At 51.2% G+C, this 18,215-nt stretch overlaps 1 protein-coding gene across 1 annotated transcript in view; it reads right to left on the bottom strand.

Moving 5' to 3' along the window:
• Nucleotides 1–18,215, bottom strand: part of ARHGAP39 (Rho GTPase activating protein 39) — a 110,798-nt gene that overhangs the window by 42,686 nt on the left and 49,897 nt on the right.

The raw sequence follows: 18,215 nt of genomic DNA, 5'->3' as shown, positions 1-18,215 counted from the left end.
GTGACCTTGGAAGGTCACCCAAGCCACCCCATGATTTTCTGATTTGATGAGAGTGCGGGATGGAGAAGAGCAACTTCTCAACTCTTCCTTCCACCCCTATCAAACATTCCATGTCCAAGTCTTGATGATTCCCACCCATTATTCCAGCCTGGAAACGAACAAGGAGAGAGGGGAAGCATCACCCAAGGTCCCTCCCAACCGTCCAATGGCTCCGTGACTCAGTGCTCATGGAAGAAGAGCAATTTGACAGCTCGTCCTTCCACACCTATAAAGTCTCCCATGACCAAGGCTCGATGATTCCCACCCATTCCAGCCTGGAAAAAAACAAGGATAGAAGGGAAATCCAACCAAGATCCCTTCCAACCCAAACCATCCGACAGTTCCGTGACTCAGTGCTCACAGGGTGGAGAAGACCAATTTGACAACTTCTCTTTCCACCCCTATAAATTCTCCCATGTCCAAGGCTCGATGATTCCCACCCATTCCAGTCTGGAAAACAACGAGGAAAGAAGGGAAATTCAACCAAGATCCCTTCCAACCCCAAGCATCCAATGGTTTCATCCGTGGCTGGATGAAGAGCGACCTCACAACTCCTTCTTCCACCCCCACAGAATTATTTACACAAAACAGAAAATTTTCCAAAGAGTTTCCAACCAATCCCTGACTTTCAGCTTCCAGGGAAACCCAACAAGTCTGCAAAACCCACGCCAGGTTTGGAGCACCACAATGTCCACCCTTGAAGGTCCAGAGTCGGGGATCAAAGCACGTTCTGTGAGGGAATGGGAAGGGCTGGAGGTTCTGGAATCAGCAACCTGGAGATGAACTTCTCCTGCAGGACCCCGCAGCCCGGCGCTGCCACCCACACCACCAAACCTGGCAGCATTCCCCACAAAAACTCCAAAAAATTCTGGATTCGACCTCGCCCGGCCCAGCTGGAGCAGCGCAGCTCCCCGGCACTCCGAAGATCCCGAAGCTCCTTCCCTCTCTGTCCCGATTTCGACACCGGGAAAAGGCGTCGGCTCCGTGGGTTCCGGCACCATCCCAAAACCACCGGCCCCAGCACAGCCGGGCTGGGTGACAACAACCACGGGCGGCACCAACACCGAAACCTGGCGGTGGCGGGGATGGAGAGGGCGAGGGCTGGAGGGGCCCAGCCGTGTCCTGGGATCCGTGGGAAGGGGTGGAATGGGATGGGAACTGGGATGGAAACTGGGATGGGATGGGATGGGATGGGATGGGATGGGATGGGATGGGATGGGATGGGATGGGATGGGATGGGATGGAAACTGGGATGGGATGGTCCCATGGGCAAGGGACACCTTCCCCCCTCCCAGGTTGCTCTAAACCCTGCCCAAGGTGGCCTTGGAAACATCCAGGGATCCAGGGGCAGCCAAAGATCCTCCAGGAATTCCATCCCAGCCCCTCACCACACTCACAGCCAGGAATTCCTTCCCAAAATCCCATCTATCGCTGCCCTCTGGCAGTGGGAAGCCATTCCCTGTGTCCTGTCCCTCCATCCCTTGTCCCAAGTCCCTCTCCAGCTCTCCTGGAGCCCTTCAGGCACTGGAAGGGGCTCTGAGGCCTCCTTAGATCCTTCCCTTCTCCAGGATGGACATTCCCAGCTCTCCCAGCCTCTATCCAGCCCTTGGAGCATCTCCATGGCCTCCTCTGGATCAGCTCCAGCAACTCCAGGCCCTCCTCCTGTTGGATCCTGGAGCTGGGTGCAGAATTCCAGGTGGGATCTCACCTGAGCGGGGCAGAGGGGCAGAATTCCCCTTTTCCTGCTGCCCACACTGTGGGATGAGCCCAGAACATTGGGAATTTCCAGGACCACCCACCAACATCCCCGAGTTCCATCTCCCCACAGCTGCTCTCCATCTTTCCCCCCCATCCACGTTTTCCTGGAATTGCCCTGACCCCCCCCCACCCCACTCATAAACACAACAAAAGGGATTTTTGGGATCATCCCGCAGCAAACGGGAGCTTAGAAAATTCCAAAGAGGATTAAGAGAAGTCGTAATCCCAGGAAACCGAGAATTCCACCAGTTTTTCAGATTGCCTCAAACACTGCACTTGTCACCTCTGGATAATCCAGAGGATACCTGAGACGTTCTGGGATCTGCATTTTTGTTCAAATTCCTCTTTTGTGTGGGTTTTTATTTAAAAAAAAAGGGGGGGATTTAATGAAGTTATTTGGGATTTATCCTTGTCTGCTTTTCCAAGGTTTTTAAGGAAAGCCTAGAAATAGATGGGGAGGAATAAAAAGTGAAGTGAGGCTTATCAAGGAAGGTGCCACTTAAACCTGACACATCCAGGGAGTCAGGCAGTGATGGATCACATGGATGGCATCCCGACGCCTCTTCCCGGGAATAAATCCCTGGAGGCTCTTCAGAAACGCCCAATTTGCGAGGAAAAAAATCCCAGGAGGGGGGTCCCAGGTGTGAGCCTGGCTCTGAATCCTCAGCTGGTCCAGCTCATTTTCCAACGGGATTTAAAAAACCTCTGGATGGACAAAAAGAGTGGGATTTTCAGGGAGTGGGATCCCAGCTTGGATCAAACCCCCCTAAAGGAGGAAAACGTGTCCAGCTCCTCTCGGAAATGAGAGGAAAATCCACAATCAAGCTTTTCCCGGCAGAACAGAGACTAAAAGCAGCAGGAGGGGAGTCGGTCCTAAATCTGGGCTCGTCTCGTCCCGCAAAACTCGGATCTGGCGCGGAGCTGGAGGCCACTTCCAGCTTTGGGGAATTGGGATTGGCCAAAGAACCGGCCAGGGTGGCCAATCACACCTGGTCTGTGCCAGCCCAGGGAAGATTTGGGATTCCCAGGATATTGAGGGGCTGGGGCGCGGCCAGGGAAGGGAACGGGATGATCCTGAAGGTCCCGTTCCGACCTAAACCATCCCATGGTTTTATGAGGAGCAATTCGAATTCCCGATTCCCAGCAAGGTTTTGGGGATCTTGGAAGTGGCTCTGCAGCACCTGGGGGGCTCTGCTCCCCAAATTTCCCACTCCCGGGTGATCCCTTTGGAATCACAAACCAAAATATCCAAGATTTCCCAACATGTCCAAGAACCCAAATCCCCCCATCAGTGCAAAGTTCCCAGGAGAGGACAATTCCCACCTTATTTCCCATCTTATTTCCCAATTTCCCATCTTGTTTCTCATCTTCTTTCCCTGCTTAAAATTAATTAAAACCTCCTGCAAAACTTCATAAAAATTTAAATTAATAATGGAATTATTAAACGGGTTGGGGTGAAAGGAGCTTTTAAAGCTCATCCGTTCCAACCCCTGCCTGATAGTTTATTTATTATTGATTAATTAATTAACGTTCATTATTAAACCCTTTATTTTATCCATTATCCCCATTATCTTGTTAATCATCCACTTCATTAAAAACCCTTTAATTATTACACCCATTATTTTATTTATTACTGATTTTTCAGGAATATTTGACTTAAAATATGGGGAAAACCCCACAACTCCGTGATGCCAGACCTTGGAAAATCTGGAACAAATGGGGAAAAAAAAAATCATGGAATGAGGGCTGGGAGAGGGATGGATCCTCAGCCGCTCCATGGAGAACGGGAAAACGGCTCCGGTGGTTTTGCCATGGAACTGCTGTGGTCCCATCCCTCGCCATGGGATTTTGGGAAATTCAGTGTCCTCTCCCCAAAATTCCAAGGCAACCCTGTGGTAGGCCCACCATGGCTCAGTAATGGTGATTTTCACGGAAAATCATGGAATTTTTTCCCTGAGGGAAGGGACCTTTGAGGATCATTTTTTCCAACGCATTTCCATGAGCTGGGACACCTTCCACTATACCAGGTTGCTCCAATTCCTGGCCTTGGACACTTCCAGGGATGGGCAGCCACAGATTCTCTGGGAATTCCATCCCAGGGCCTCACCACCCTCCCAGGGAAGAATTCCTTCCCAATATCCCACTTAAATTTCCACTTTTCCACTGGGAAGCCATTCCCTGTGTCCTGTCCCTCCACCCCTTATCCCGAGTCCCTCTCCAGCTCTCCTGGAGCCCCTTCAGGCACTGGAAGCGGCTCTGAGGTCTCCTTGGATCCTTCCCTTCTCCAGGCTGGACATTCCCAGCTCTCCCAGCCTCTCTCCAGCCCTTGGAGCATCTCCGTGGCCTCCTCTGGATCTTCTCCAACATCTCCACATCCTCCTGATGTTGGATCCTGGAGATGGAAGAGGATTCCAGGTGCAGGATTCACCTGGGCTGGGCAGAAGGGCAGAATTCCCACCTTTCCTGCTGCCCACTGGGAATTTCTGGGATGTGGCCACACACAGCCAGGTCAGATCCCATTTTTTATCCATCCCTGAGGACAGGAGGGAATGTCCAGCAAAATCAGAGCTCAGGATCCAGGGCGAAGCTCCGGGAGCTCCCGCCTTGATCCGTAAAAACGCAAACACCAGGAGCTGTGTGATTTGGGAGATTCTGGAAAAGAATCCTGAATTCCCTGCTGGAAAAAGCTATTCCAGGACAGCGGGGGGAACCCAAGCCCTCTGCTCCATCCTGAATCCACGGCAATTCCAGCGGCGGAAAAGCGCTGACCCTAAATCCGCCTCAGGGGAAAAACCGACTCCTCCATCAGAGCCAATCCGCCGCCGATCGTTCCTTCCCAATTAAATGGAACGAGGGAATTCTGCAGCTCCGGGAGGCAGGAGCCGTCGGATCCGGGTGTTTTGATGGAGAAGGGATGTGACTGCCTGGGCAACGTCGGGACGAGGTTCAAGGGCGGCCACGGTGAAGAGGAGGCGCCGGCGGGAGTATCACGGGATGGGCGGGAGCAATCATGGAATGGTTTGGGAAGGAGCCTAAAGATCATGGAATTCCATGGGCAGGGACGCGTTCCGCTATCCCAGGTTGCTCCAAGGCCTGTCCAACCTGGCCTTGAACAATTCCAGGGATGAGGCAGCCACGGAATTCCCTGGGAATTCCGCTCCAGCGCCTCACCACTCTCCCAGGGAAGAATTCCTTCCCAAATTCCAATCTAAACCTCTCCATTTTGAATTCCAACCCTTCCCTCTCCTCCCTGTTCCTCTGACAACTTGAAGCCTCAACTCCGGGTAAAGCTGATCCCGCTTGAACCTAATTTCCCTCTTTTTGGACGGTTCAGGGATTTAAAACAACTCCTCCACCTTCTTCCCCCCAGGTCTTTGCTGGGAGCTGCTCCTTTCCGACCAAAATCCCAGGAATCGATGCGGAAATCTGATCCCGTTTCTCTCTGATCCCAAAAAACGCTTGTTCAGCTGCTTTTTCCCCCTGGGCTGCAGAGATCAATAAATTCCAAATCATTTTAGGTGTGGAACGCCGGGAAATTTAAGCTCGTCCTAAGCCGGGTCGGCTCATGGAGTTAAGCCCGGTGGCAGGAGTGACACCGAGGGGACACCGAGGTGACACCGAGGGAGGGGTCAGGTCCCAAAGGTCCCAAGTGGCTCTGAGGCCAAATTAACCTCAGTGACACCAATCCCAGCTCCTTTAAACCCAGCTTAAATCCAGCTGGGAGTGGGATTGGAGCAACCCGGTCCAGTGCAAAGCCAGGCTTGATGGCCTCCAAAGTCATTCCCAACCCAACTAATTTGATGTTCCCGTGATCCTACGAGGTTTTAATGACCTCATTACCATGAAAATCAAAAAACCCCCATGATCCTACTCTTTTTTTGGGGAATTCAAGAGGTATCAGAGCATGAGAGGATTTTATGGATTTAACGTGGGGAGAACATGAAATCTAAATGCACATCCTAAAATTAAATTCCAGAATGGAATAACTTTAAATCCCAGTTCCAAGTCAGCCTTTCCTGAGATTTGCCACCGGAAGGAGAAAGAGACTATTTGATAACAGCAAAAAACAAGGAATAATCCACAACAACCCTAAATGTTTCTCCAAAACATCAACACAACGAGGGTTTTTTTTTTTCCTTGGGAAAAGCATCTCCAAAGGCTGATCCAACAGAAAAATCCTCCTCTGGGTGTTGATGATGACGAAGAGCTTTGTCCCTGCCTTGCTCAGCAGATTCCCGGGAATCTGAGGCATCGGATCGATCCCCGAGCAACGAAATAAATCCATAAAGGACTGGGTGGAAGTCTGGGAGCTGATCCAGCCCCTGGGAGAGCCGGGATGGGAAAAAAATCCAGGGCTGGGAATGCAGGGATGGGAGGAATTCCAAGGATGGAGATGTCAAGGTGCTTAAAAAAGGAGGAGGAGTCATTAATTAAGGGAAAATCGTCTTTAATTGGAGCTGCCCCACCCCCTTGGGGCAGCCACAGCTTCTTTGGGAATTCCATTCCAGGGTCTCACGGGGAGGAATTCCTTCCCGACAGGAGAAGCCTGGGAATGACGATTCCCAATTTAACCCATTGAACCATCAGGTTTCATGGAGCCATGGAATGGTTTGGGTGGGAAAGGACCTCAAATCTCACCTGGATGTGAGTGGTGACACCTTCCCCCACCCCAGGCTCCTCCAGCCTGGATTTGGACACCTCCAGGGATGGGGCAGCCACAGCTTTTCTGGGAATTCCATTCCAGGCCCTCACCACCCATCACCAAATTCCTTCCCAATCTCTCAATTTTTAGTTTCAAATTCCCAGCCCTGACATGAGCGGGTCCTTCCCCTTTCCACCACCATTCCAAGGACTTTGAGGATCCTTTTTCCTGCTCCACGGTGGGATTTGAAGGCACCTCAAGACCTTTTGTTCCAGCCTGCACCGTTCCCAACCATCCCCTTTGCCGCTGACCGCCACGATTGGAAAACCATCGGATATTTAATCGTCCCAAGGGAATTTTTCAGCGAAAAAAAGGAGTGGTAGGACCCTGAGGATCGTTTATTTATCCACAGACCACCAGAGAGCCAAACCTGGGACATTCCTGCTCATCCAGCTGCTCTGGAAGAGGCGGAACGCAGGGATAACACGGCCCGACGGATCCGACAGCGTTGGAACTCAACTTCCCCCTTCGATTTTCCGGAGATACGACTCCGGGATTTGCAACTCGGGAATGATTTGCACCCCAAATGACACCCCTGGAGTAATTCCCGGACCCAGATAAACCGGGATAACGTGTCCTGGGATGTGCCCCGGCTTGGAACGCGCTCTGGGAAAGCTCCCGGCTGGCCAAGCTCTTCCTCAGCACTTTCGGGAGCCAAACCGCGGAGGAGGAATTTTTTGCATAGGGATGAAGCTCCCGGATTTCTCTGCCAGCTTGGAATTGCAGCTCCTGCCAGCTCCTTCCTGAAGGAGTAAATACCTGGATAATTTTAAATATTGGTATTCCCATGGATCTGGGAATTGCAGAGGCCTGGCTAGAGAGACCGAGGGTGGCTACAAACGGAACTCATGGAATTACGACTTCCCCGAGTGAGGAAACCCATGGAAAATGAGAATTTCCATCAGCTGATCCCGCTGGAGAATCAGGAGGTGGAATCCAAGAGGGAATCTGATGCTCCCCAGCGTTGGATCAAGCACCATCCAAAGGCTCCAAAATAGCGGCGCTGTACGAAACCCAAAATCCCATCCCTGCTGCAAATGCCCTGATTCCACTGGGAATCAAAATCCATGAGGTTTGGGATGAGACTGAGCCCCAGAAACCATGGAATGGTTTGGGTGGGAAGGGACCTCCAAGACCATCTCGCTCAAGCCCATTCCATGGGGCAGGGACACCTTCCACTATCCCAGGCCGCTCCGATCCTTTTCCAACTCGCCCATGGACACTTCCAGAGATGGGACATCCACAACTTCTCCGGGAAGTTCCAACAAATCGCACCCTCAGAGGAAAAGAATTCCCAAAGAAGCCTTAAAAACAACCCAAGACAATTTCAGAAGCGTGAAAACCCAATTTCCCCGTTATTCCTGAAAAGCGCCGTGGAGAAGAGGAGCAGGGAATGATTCCACACATTTTTTCCCCCCTTTAATTGGTTGCTCCAGAGTTTAAAAGAAAACTCCGGGAAATGACTTTCCGTAGCTCCTAATTAAGCCGTGGAATTTGGCAACGCAGCCAAATCCCATAAATAGGTTCAAAGGAGATTTCGATGAGTTCAAGGAGGACACGAGCTTTTAAAGGGGATATTCCAAGGTCAGGAAATCCCCAGGAGCAGGGAAGGTTCACCCTTCCCTTTTCCGGAGGAATTTTTCCCCCTTTTCCGGAGGAATTTTTGCCGTGGAGAATGGAACGCAGCCGCGGGAAACATTCCTACCCCTCCCATCTCCCAAAATCCCACTTTGCATCCGTGTCTTTGGCTTGGTCCCATCCCTTCTGGCCCAGAGGACACAGGGATAAGACTCCCAAAAAAAAACCCCAAAACCCTGGATGCTTCAAAGAGCAGAAAAAGGGAAAGGACGGAATTTTTTCCTGTCTTATCGGAGCGCGTGTGGCCGCTTTCCGACGCTCCCGATCCGAACTTCACAGCTCTGGCATCTCCTTTAAACTCCAGGGAGAGGGGAAAAAAAAAAAAGGAATTTAGGAAGCTGCCGGAGAGCTGATAAGGCAAAGAGCCCGGGATGAATGGAAGGATCCGCATGAAAGCAGCGAAATCGCCAGGATGACCTCGAGCCTCTCAAAGGAGCTCTGGAATTTTATCCGGAGGCTTTTGTGATCCGATATCTCTCCCGACGCCAATTAATCACTTTTTTAGCCTCTCGCCTTATTAAACCTCGGGGAGGTCAAGGGCTTGGGGATATCAGCCCTGGAAAAGTTTGGATTTGAAGGGAAGAGGGCAAATGAGGACAGAAGGATGGGAATTGTTTTTGCCAAGGGGTGGGAGACGAAACAGGACCGGGATTGAGCTGGAAGAGTCGTTTCTGATCCCAAAATGGTGGGAGAGGAGCTGGAGGACACCATGGGATGGGAATGGTGTTGGGATTGGGATTGGATGGGATGGGAGGGAAAAAGGGGCTGGAGATGCCAGGGAAGGGGCGGGCGAGGGGCGGGATGCCCATCCAGCATCTTATCCAAGATATCTGGGACAGCATTCCCAAAAAAAACCACCTCAGAGTGTTTTAATTGATAAGAAGCTCAATGAACTGAAGATGCCCCAGAAGATCCCAGGAGAACTTTGTGATCCATTATCCATGTTTTTTAAATAAACATTTAGGTCCCCATTGATTGCCATCCATACCAAATCCAAACCAATGGATCCAAATTCCACCTTCCCTTGACTTGCCCTCTCGGAAAATCCATGTTCCCAGGGTATGTGGGGCAATTTTGGGATGGGAAGAGCCAATTTTCCAACCTCTGAGGTTGGAAAGCCAGACGGGGGGTTGGGTGAAGCTGGAGCAGATGATTCCCACCTTGAGGACGGATCATTCTGGGTGGTGGCATTCCATGAAATCCCACCCCACAGTCAGCTAAAAATTCACTCCCAAATCCCAATTTTCATTCCTGAACTTCCCAGAAATCAGAGTGAAGATTACCCGAATGGGATTTGCCAGCACCGACTCAAAGGCTTCCTAAAAATCCATAATTAACCAATCTCATTTTGCTTTTCCAGTCGGAATCTTCCGAGGAAAAGACAATTAATGGGAATATTTGGAAATGGGGAATATTGAGAGGAATGCTTTGAGCTCTGAGCCAAAAACCCGGGAACAAGCAACAACCTGCACCAATCCGAGAAAAAACTGCAACGATCAGAACTGAGGGAAGGAAGTTTCTCCCCGCCCCGAAAATTCCTGCAGGAAAAGGAATTTTGCCCATCTCAGATGTCTCCATTTTGTATTCCATGTAAAAAAAATATCAGGGACCAGATATCCAATACCACCAAAACTCCTGGCCAGAAAATTCCGTAAAAATACCGGAAAGGATGTTATTTTTCCTTATTTTCCTGCAATTCCTGGTGGTTTTGCTGCTGCCTTGTGAGGGGGATTCAGGAATCACCCTGGCTCAGCTAAACTGGTTTTTTGGGGTTTTTTTTAGAATTCCCAATTTTTGCCCTCTTGGATCATCAGGACAGAGGGCAGGGAAAGATGGAATACTGGGGAGGAATTCCTGGCTGGGAGGGTGGCGAGGCCCTGGAATGGAATTCCCAGAGAAACTGTGCCTGCCCCATCCCTGGAATTGTCCAAAGCCAGCTTGGAGCTGCCTGGGATAGTGGAATGTGTCCGGGGGACTGGATGGGATTTTCCCTTCCCAAACCATTCCATGATTGATATCCCCGATTTCCCCCTAAGGATGGGGTTTTTTTTTAAGGGAAAAAAGGCCAAGTTTGGCTTTTTGGGGCAGTGGCAGCTGGGGGGAGGCAGAGAGGGAGAGGAGCAGGGAAAAAATTCCGGTGGCAGCTGCTGAATCCTGACCCTCCTCACCACATGTCCAAAACACCCTTTCCTCCAACTCCTATTTTTTAACTCCTTAGGGAAAACTTCATTTCCATTAAAAAAATTTCCATTTGTGCCAATCCCGAGGGGAAAAAGATTCAATTTTAAAGCTTTAGAGTTAAAAAGGTGGAGGCTGGACGGAGGAAAAGCCCAAGTGCGGATGAAGATTGGAAAAGTGGGATCCCCAAAGTCACAGAGGTTGGAAAACAGCAGGAAAAGGAAAAAAATTCCAACAAAACAGTAAAAATTCACTTTTTTTTGGGGGGGTGGAATTCAAGAGGTATCAGAGCACGGGAGGTTGACATTTTATGGATTTAACATGGGGAAAAGATAAAATCTAAATACACATCCAAAAATTAAATTCCAGAATGGAATAACTTTAAATCTTAAAAGTTCCAAGTTTGCGCCTGGGAGGAAAAAGGGAATATTCCATAACAGAAAAAAAAAAAAAACAAGGAACAATCCACAACAACCCTAAAGGGAAAAGCAGCAACCGAGGAAAAACTTGGAAAAAGTTTTGTTTTCCTTGCTAAGCCCAGCCCCGAGTGGATGAAAAACGAGGCTCGGAGCACATCCCGTGCTTTCTGAACTCCAAAATATTCGTGGAATGAGGTCGGGAAAAGAGCAGGGAGCTACAAACAGCAAATCTGAGCCGGAGAGGAAAATATTCCTCCTCCTCCTCCTCCTCCTCCTCCTCTGCCAGAGCCGCGGCAAACACCGGGCACAGCTCCTCCTCCGGGGGGGTCGAATTCCTTGGAAATCCCGAGCTGGGGCTTTGGAATGGCTTTTCCTTGTCCTCGGGAAGCGGCAGCTGGCGGGGAGCAGGTGATTCCGAGGCCACCTGTCGTCATTTGATCGGGATGAGGGAGGATTCCCGGAGGAGGAGGAGGAGGAGGAGGGTTTGGGATGAAAACAAGGGATCCTTGTTTCCCCAGGGCGTCAAGTCCGTTTAACTCCCCGTGGAATTCGATCCCTAAAAAAAAAAAAAATAAAAAAAATCCCATCCCTGGGATGATGGGAACAATCAGAAGGTGAAAAATGCGACGACCTTCCCGAGGTCACCTCCTAAATATCCGATGACCTTCTCCGAGAGGGAGAAAAACATGGAAGCAGCAGCTCTCCCCCTCTTCCCGCCGGGATATTTTTAGGACTGGGGAGATAAGGCTGGAAAACATTCCAAGCTCCAAGACGGGCGCTCCAGACTGCGAATCCCATTTGGGAAAAGAACTTTCCCCCCCCACTCCTCCCTCCCCGCTGAGCGGAGCCACAAAATCCTTCGCAGGGGGAAAACGACGGGATCGGAGTTTGCGCTGCTTCCCTGCTCCCAAATCCAGAAAAAAAAAAAAAAGAGTTGGGATTGTTCCTCGGGACATCGGCGGGGACGAAAAGCAGAGGGAGAATGGAGGGAAGGGTTTGTTATCCGCAGGGAAACGGGGCCGTGTGTTGTCTGGATGAAAACCGCTCCGATGGCGTGACTCGCGCCCCGGATCCGCGATCCCAGGGCTCGGCACGGTTGGTGCGGAATCTGCCGTCCCAGCTGCCGGGAGGAGGGGGAGGGAGGTGGGAAAAGAGGGATGTTTCCCAGCTTTTCCCCTTTTTCCCAAAACTTCTCCCCACCCTGGAGAAATACGGATGGGCAGCTTCCAGCTGGTGGCGTGGGAAGTGGGAAAAGGGGGGAATTTTGGCCCTTTCGTGAGATCCCAGCTGGAATTCTGCACCCAGCTCAGGGGTCCAAGGGCAGAGGGATGTGGAGGTGTTGGAGCAGATCCAGAGGAGGTCATGGAGATGCTCCAAGGGATGGAGAGAGGCTGGGAATGCCCAGCCTGGAGAAAGGAAGGATCCAGGGAAACCTCAGAGCCCCTTCCAGAGCCTGAAGGGGCTCCAGGAGAGCTGGAGAGGGAATTTGGACATGGAATGGAGGGATGGGACACAGGGAATGGCTTTAAACTGGCAGAGGGAATTTGGGATATTGGGAAGGAATTCTTCCCCGGGAGGGTGGTGAGGGGCTGGGATGGAATTCCCAGCCCCATCCCTGGAATTGTCCAAGGCCAGGAATTGGAGCACCCTGGATCAGTGGAAGGTGTCCCCACCCATGGAATTCCACGATCTTGAAGGTCCCTTCCCACCCAAACCATTCCAGGATTTTGTGCTGCTGTTAAACCACGCTTGGAGCATCTGGAGTTTGCACCCAGAGCCGCTGACGGATCCATCCTCACATTCCAGTGGATCCCAGTGGATCCAGTTCCCTCTGGACGCTGCGGAAAAATCCCTCTGAAAACCAACAGGGAATAAAGACCTCATTCCAAAGCTCCTAAGGGAATTCAAACACACCAAACCCAGGACTAATCCAAACCCTGCTCATAAACTCCCAGGAAAATTCCAAAACAGGCCTAAATATCCTTGAAACTTCAAAAAAAAAAAAAAAAAATCACCAAATCCAGAATGCCAGAAACGGACGTGGGTTTTCCCCCCCACCACCAAATCCATGGATTCAAACACGGATATTTCACTTTGGGAACCAAATCAGGGAACTCAATAACCAACATCCCACCCGAAAATGCTCCTTTGGCGCCGAAAATCACGCCAGGAACCCGAGCACTTCCCCGCTCTGCCACTCCTTGGAAGGAGCTTTGCCGGAGGAATTCCCAAAGAGCAAAACCTCATCCCAAACCCGGCCCGGGAGAGTGACTTGGCAGGTGCGGGAGCATCTGCCGCTTCCAGAGGCTCCTCTGGCAGGAGGAGCGGATTCCAGAGGCTCACACCCATTGGATACTCCTCAAAACTTGGCCTGGACGGGCAGCGAGGATGAGGAAGGCTCATTTTCCACTAAAAACCTTGGATGTTTGGGCTACAGGGCCTTCCCTATGCACAGGAGAAAAGGAAAACTCGGCGTCCCAAGAGGAGCGGGAAAAGGGGGAAGGAATTTAGGAATTTTTTTGGGAATCTTTTCCCAAAAAACCTCAAATCAGGAGAGCCAGAACACCCCCTCCTCCCTTTTCCAAGGTTTCATCCTCATTCCAGGCGGGAGATGGGAATCTGCGGTTCCCCAACACCGTTTTCCCTGTTTTTACAACCACGCTTCCCTAATATTTTAGGATGGATTTGGAGGTGACCTGGGCCACGTTCCCTTCCTCCCCAAGCACAGGAAACTTGGAATTCTCCCATTCAGTGCCCAAATTCCACCATCTCCAAGGATGGATGTCTCCCCACCATCCCTGCTTGTCAAAAACATGGAAAATAACCAACAGGAGAACCCTCCACGCTGCAGCTGTGGAATCGCTTCCATGGAAAATCCTGGTTTTCCCTTCCCCACCGCCCCTTTAGGTGGACAGGACACTTGGATCCACTCCCAGCCTCCCCTCCGGGCTGGAGGAGCTCGTTAAGCGCCGGCGTTAATTAGGTGCCCTCTCGGAATCCGCGGTGGATCCGCCTGGGAGAGGCTCTCCCCCAACTCCCAACCATCCGAGGGTTTGGGATGACATTCCGGGAACGATCCGGCGGCACCATCTGGGCCAGAGCTTTGGATCTGCACCAGAGCCATCCCCAGAGCCCGGTCCTGGATGCTCCTCCGGGAATGGGAGAGATCCCAGCAATCTCTGGCCTTTCCATAATTTGGTGTTTTTTGGGGGGGATCTCTGCTATTCAAAGTTATCCGTATCTGGTTCTGTTATCCAGAAAAAAAAACAGGAAAAAAACCAGGAAAAAATCCATTGGGAAGGTTCCCAGATTGTTCAGCCCGTGGAAGCTGGACCCATCACGTTCCTGCTCCTCTGCCGTGGTTTCATTCCCATTTTTCCGAGGGTTTTGTGGGCAGGAATCCCATTTGGGGGATTCAGAGCCATTCCTGTGCTGTTTCCAGCCTGGAAAAATTTGGCTTCACCCCCAGATTTCTCCTCCCTTCTCTGGTGATGCTGGGTCGGGAAAATTGGGGAGACTCGGGAACAACGGCCAAGGAATGTGGGAGGTGGAACAAATCCATGCCAGGGAGCCACGGAATGGTTTGGGTGGGAAGGGACATTAAGGATCATGGAATTCCATCCCTTTTCCATGGGCAGGGACGCCTTCCCCTATTCCAGGATGATCCAAGTCTCATCCAACCTGAAAATTCCAGGGATCCAGGGGCAGCCACAGATTCTCTGGGAATTCCATCCCAGCACCTCATCAATCTCCCAGGCAGGAATTGCTTCCCAATATCCCATCTATCGCTGCCCTCTGGCAGTGGGAAGCCATTCCCTGTGTCCTGTCCCTCCATCCCTCTTCCCAAGTCCCTCTCCAGCTCTCCTGGAGCCCCTTCAGGCACTGGAAGGGGCTCTGAGGTTTCCCTGGATCCTTCCCTTCTCCAGGATGGACATTCCCAGCTCTCCCAGCCTCTCTCCAGCCCCTTGGAGCAATTCCATGGCCTCCTCTGGATCTGCTCCAGCAGCTCCACGTTCTCCTGATGTTGGAGCCCAGAGCTGGGTGCAGGATTCCAGGTGGGATCTCACCTGAGCGGGGCAGAGGGGCAGAATTCCCCCCTTCCCTGCTTCCCTGACATGGAATGGGCTCAGAACACTGGGAATTTCTGGGATGTGAACCCACGCAGATGGGACACATCCCATCAACACCCAAAATTCCTTCTCCTTGGAACTGCTCTCCATCCCCAGCCTGGATCCAGGAGGGAAAGGAGCAGCTCCTCCAGCAGCAGGAGGGCTTTTCCACATTCCCCTCCATCCTCGTTCCAGAGAGAGTTTGGGATGCCGAAATCCCTTTTTTTTTGGTCAAAGTGGAATTCTCCAGCCATGCAGCAAGAACGATAAAACATTCCTGAGTCCGAGGGATCCTCTGGAGAACCACGGGAGGAGAGGCCCACGTGCTCCACTCCCCTAAACCTCCTCCTTAAAAATCCGCCACATCCCAAAATCCACGGAACTGGCTGCAGCCACCTTGGGGTTTTCCAGGAGCTGTTGATCCCATTTGTGGGGATTCTGTGTCCATCCCATTCCGCGGGATCGATGGCACCCATCAAACACTTAAAGCTTGAAAATTCCGAGGATCCCAACGCTCTGGAGGACTCAGATCGGGAAAAGAAATCCCTAAATTTTTCCAGGGTTTGGAAGCAGGCTGGGCACAACCAGGTTTATCAACAGCTCCGTGCTGATTCCAAAATTACATCCATGGCTCAGGGCTTCTGTTCCTGTCCTCCTCCTCCTCCTCCCCCAGAATTCCATGTGGGAATAAAAGAGCCGCGTTCGTTAATTTGGGATTTAACACAAAAGATAATGGGGAGAAAAATCACAGAGGCCTCCAGCCTCCTGGATTTTCCATTCATCCCGAGCTATTCCAGGCTCTGCCTGCTGCTGGGCACCCTCGGAGAAAAACATTCCCGGAGCAAAATCCGACAGTTCCGCCCCCAAAATTACCGCAGCGGCGGCTCCGGGCCCGGAGTGGCAGCAGCTCCTCCTTCCCTGTGGCAGCTCCCGGGGTAATTCCTGCTCCTGCTGGGAGCCCAAGAAAAGCTTTTTTTGGGTTTTTTTTTGGGCGATATCCGTGTTTTTTTCCATAGCAGGATCGGCATCAGCTCGCGCGGAATTGCGTTGGCGATAAACGGGAAAAAAAAAAAAAAAAATCCCGAAGTGCTCTCAAGTCTTGATTCCGCGTTATGGATGGAAGGGAAAGGCTTCTGGAATTTAAAAGTTGGATTTTGGATCCTAAAACCTGAGGTTTGGACCCTCAGACCTGAGGGTTAGATGCTAAACCTGAGGTTTTGGTTCTAAAATCAGAGGTTTTGGTTCCAAAATCAGAGGTTTTGCTCCTAAATCTGAAGTTTTGATCCCAAACCTGAGGTTTTGATCCACAAAAAAGTCCCCAGACCGACATCATCCCCGTCCTTGGTGGGCCCGTATTTGTCCCAGCGAGCTCCTGATAAGAAAGGCCCCGCGGCAGGACTCGTTATCAGCTCTTAATTGATAACAGCTTTTAATTACCGAAATCCACTTAATAACTCATTTTCCTCACACAAACCAGATCGACAGCTCCGATAGCGCCGATTCCACTCGGATTCCCGGTTTTTCACCCAATTTATGGGATTGTTTGTGGGATAGCCCACGACTTCCTGGGGCGGGAACGTGCAGGAACGCAAGGCGCTCCTCCAATCCCCCAAAAACTCTTCCCAACATTCCCAAAAAAAACCAGGGAAGCGATCCCAAGGGGTTTTTTAGCTTGGGATAAGGAGCTGAACAAGCTGTGGATGAATTCCTGGAGGTTTTTTTTTCCAGGGACAGACAGAATGGCTGCGCTCCATTCCTGGATCCGTGTGGAGAACATTCCGGTGTTTCTATCGGGATCTTGGAGCTCCCCTTTCCCTCATCCATTCTGGCTTTTCTCGAGTCATTCCCAAGCTCCTCCTGCACCTCCCCTCCCGGTTTTCCTCAGGCTGCATCCCAAGGGATGCGCATCCGAGACTGATCCGACATCAATCCAGCTTTGCTGCCGGAATGACGGGGAAACAAGCTGGGAAACCAAGCTGGAATCTCCACAGCTCCATTAAACTCCTGTATTTTATCAGGAGAATCCCAAATCCCAAACAGCAAGGGCTGTGCCATGTGGGTCAGCCTGGAATCCCCACCTGGAATCCCCACCTGGAATCCCCACCTGGAATCCCCACCTGGAATTCCCCACCTGGAATCCCCACCTGGAATTCCCCACCTGGAATCCCCACCTGGAATCCCCACCTGGAATCCCCACCTGGAAGCTGGACCCAAAATGAATTTAAAGTCCCTAAAGAGATCCTGCATCATCCCAAATTGATTTTTTTTGGATACAAGGCAGAGAATAAAGGATGTTAAGCAAGGAAAAATCCTGGACAAACAAGGAAACAGGAAAAAAGAGGGAATATGGAATGAAGACATGAGGAATCATGTGGCAGAGAAGGAAACCGGGCTGGCAGCTCCATTCCCTAGGGATTTTCCCAGCAAAAATCCTGAACTTGGACATTCCGAGTCCCAGATTTCCCCCTCAGCTGAAAATAATTCCCTGTGGTGCCTTTCCCTGCAGGATTTTTCCAGGCTCTGGCAAAGAATTCCTAGGAAGGAATCCCTTCCTTGTGTCCTCACATTTCATGAATACTTCCCTGATTTTATTTAATTTTTTTTTTCAGCCAGAATCATCATTTTTGGAATATTTGTGAAATCTGCAGCCAGGAGGTGACGTTCAGGGAATCATGGAATGGTTTGGGTTGGGAGAGACTTTGGAAAATGATCCGGTCCCACCCTTTTCCATGGGCAGGGACACCTCCCGTTATCCCAGGTCGCTCCAAGCCCCGTCCAACCTGGCCTTGGGCACTTCCAGGGATGGGGCAGCCACGGAATCCCCTGGGAATTCCATCCCAGCCCCTCACCACCCTCCCAGGAAAAAATTCCTTCCCAATATCCCGAATTCCTTCCCAATATCCCAAATTCCCTCTGCCAGTTCAAACCATTCCCTGCGTCCCGCCCCTCCATCCCTTTTCCAAAATCCCTTTCCAGCTCCCCTTGAGGGGGATCCCCTCTCCCAAGGAACAATTCCCAAAGCCTTTGGGGATCACGGGAACTCTCATCCCTGGTAAACTTCCAGCTCTCCCAGCGCCGTTTATTCCCTAATTTTCCACAGCCTCATTAGGCAACCGCATGCAAATCACTTCCCTTTTCCCTCTGCTTTCCGTGGCTCAGCATTCCAGGAAAAGGCTGGGAATGTGCCGAAGAGCGGAGCACCTCCGTGTCAAGCCCAGGCATGGAATAAATCCTCCCAAATTAATTCCCAGAGCCCAGGGAACGACACTCCGGGCACCTGAGCAACTCCAGGGCGTGTTCGGAGTTAATTATCATAAATCCTGGATGTTAATTAGCTGACTCAGTCAAGGAAATACTTGGAAAGCAGAGGGG

This window comes from Camarhynchus parvulus, chromosome 2, assembly GCF_901933205.1.
Source record: "Camarhynchus parvulus chromosome 2, STF_HiC, whole genome shotgun sequence".
Lineage (NCBI taxonomy): Eukaryota > Metazoa > Chordata > Aves > Passeriformes > Thraupidae > Camarhynchus > Camarhynchus parvulus.
Note: the sequence above shows the minus strand (reverse complement) of the source record. Positions and strands in the feature narration are given on the sequence as shown.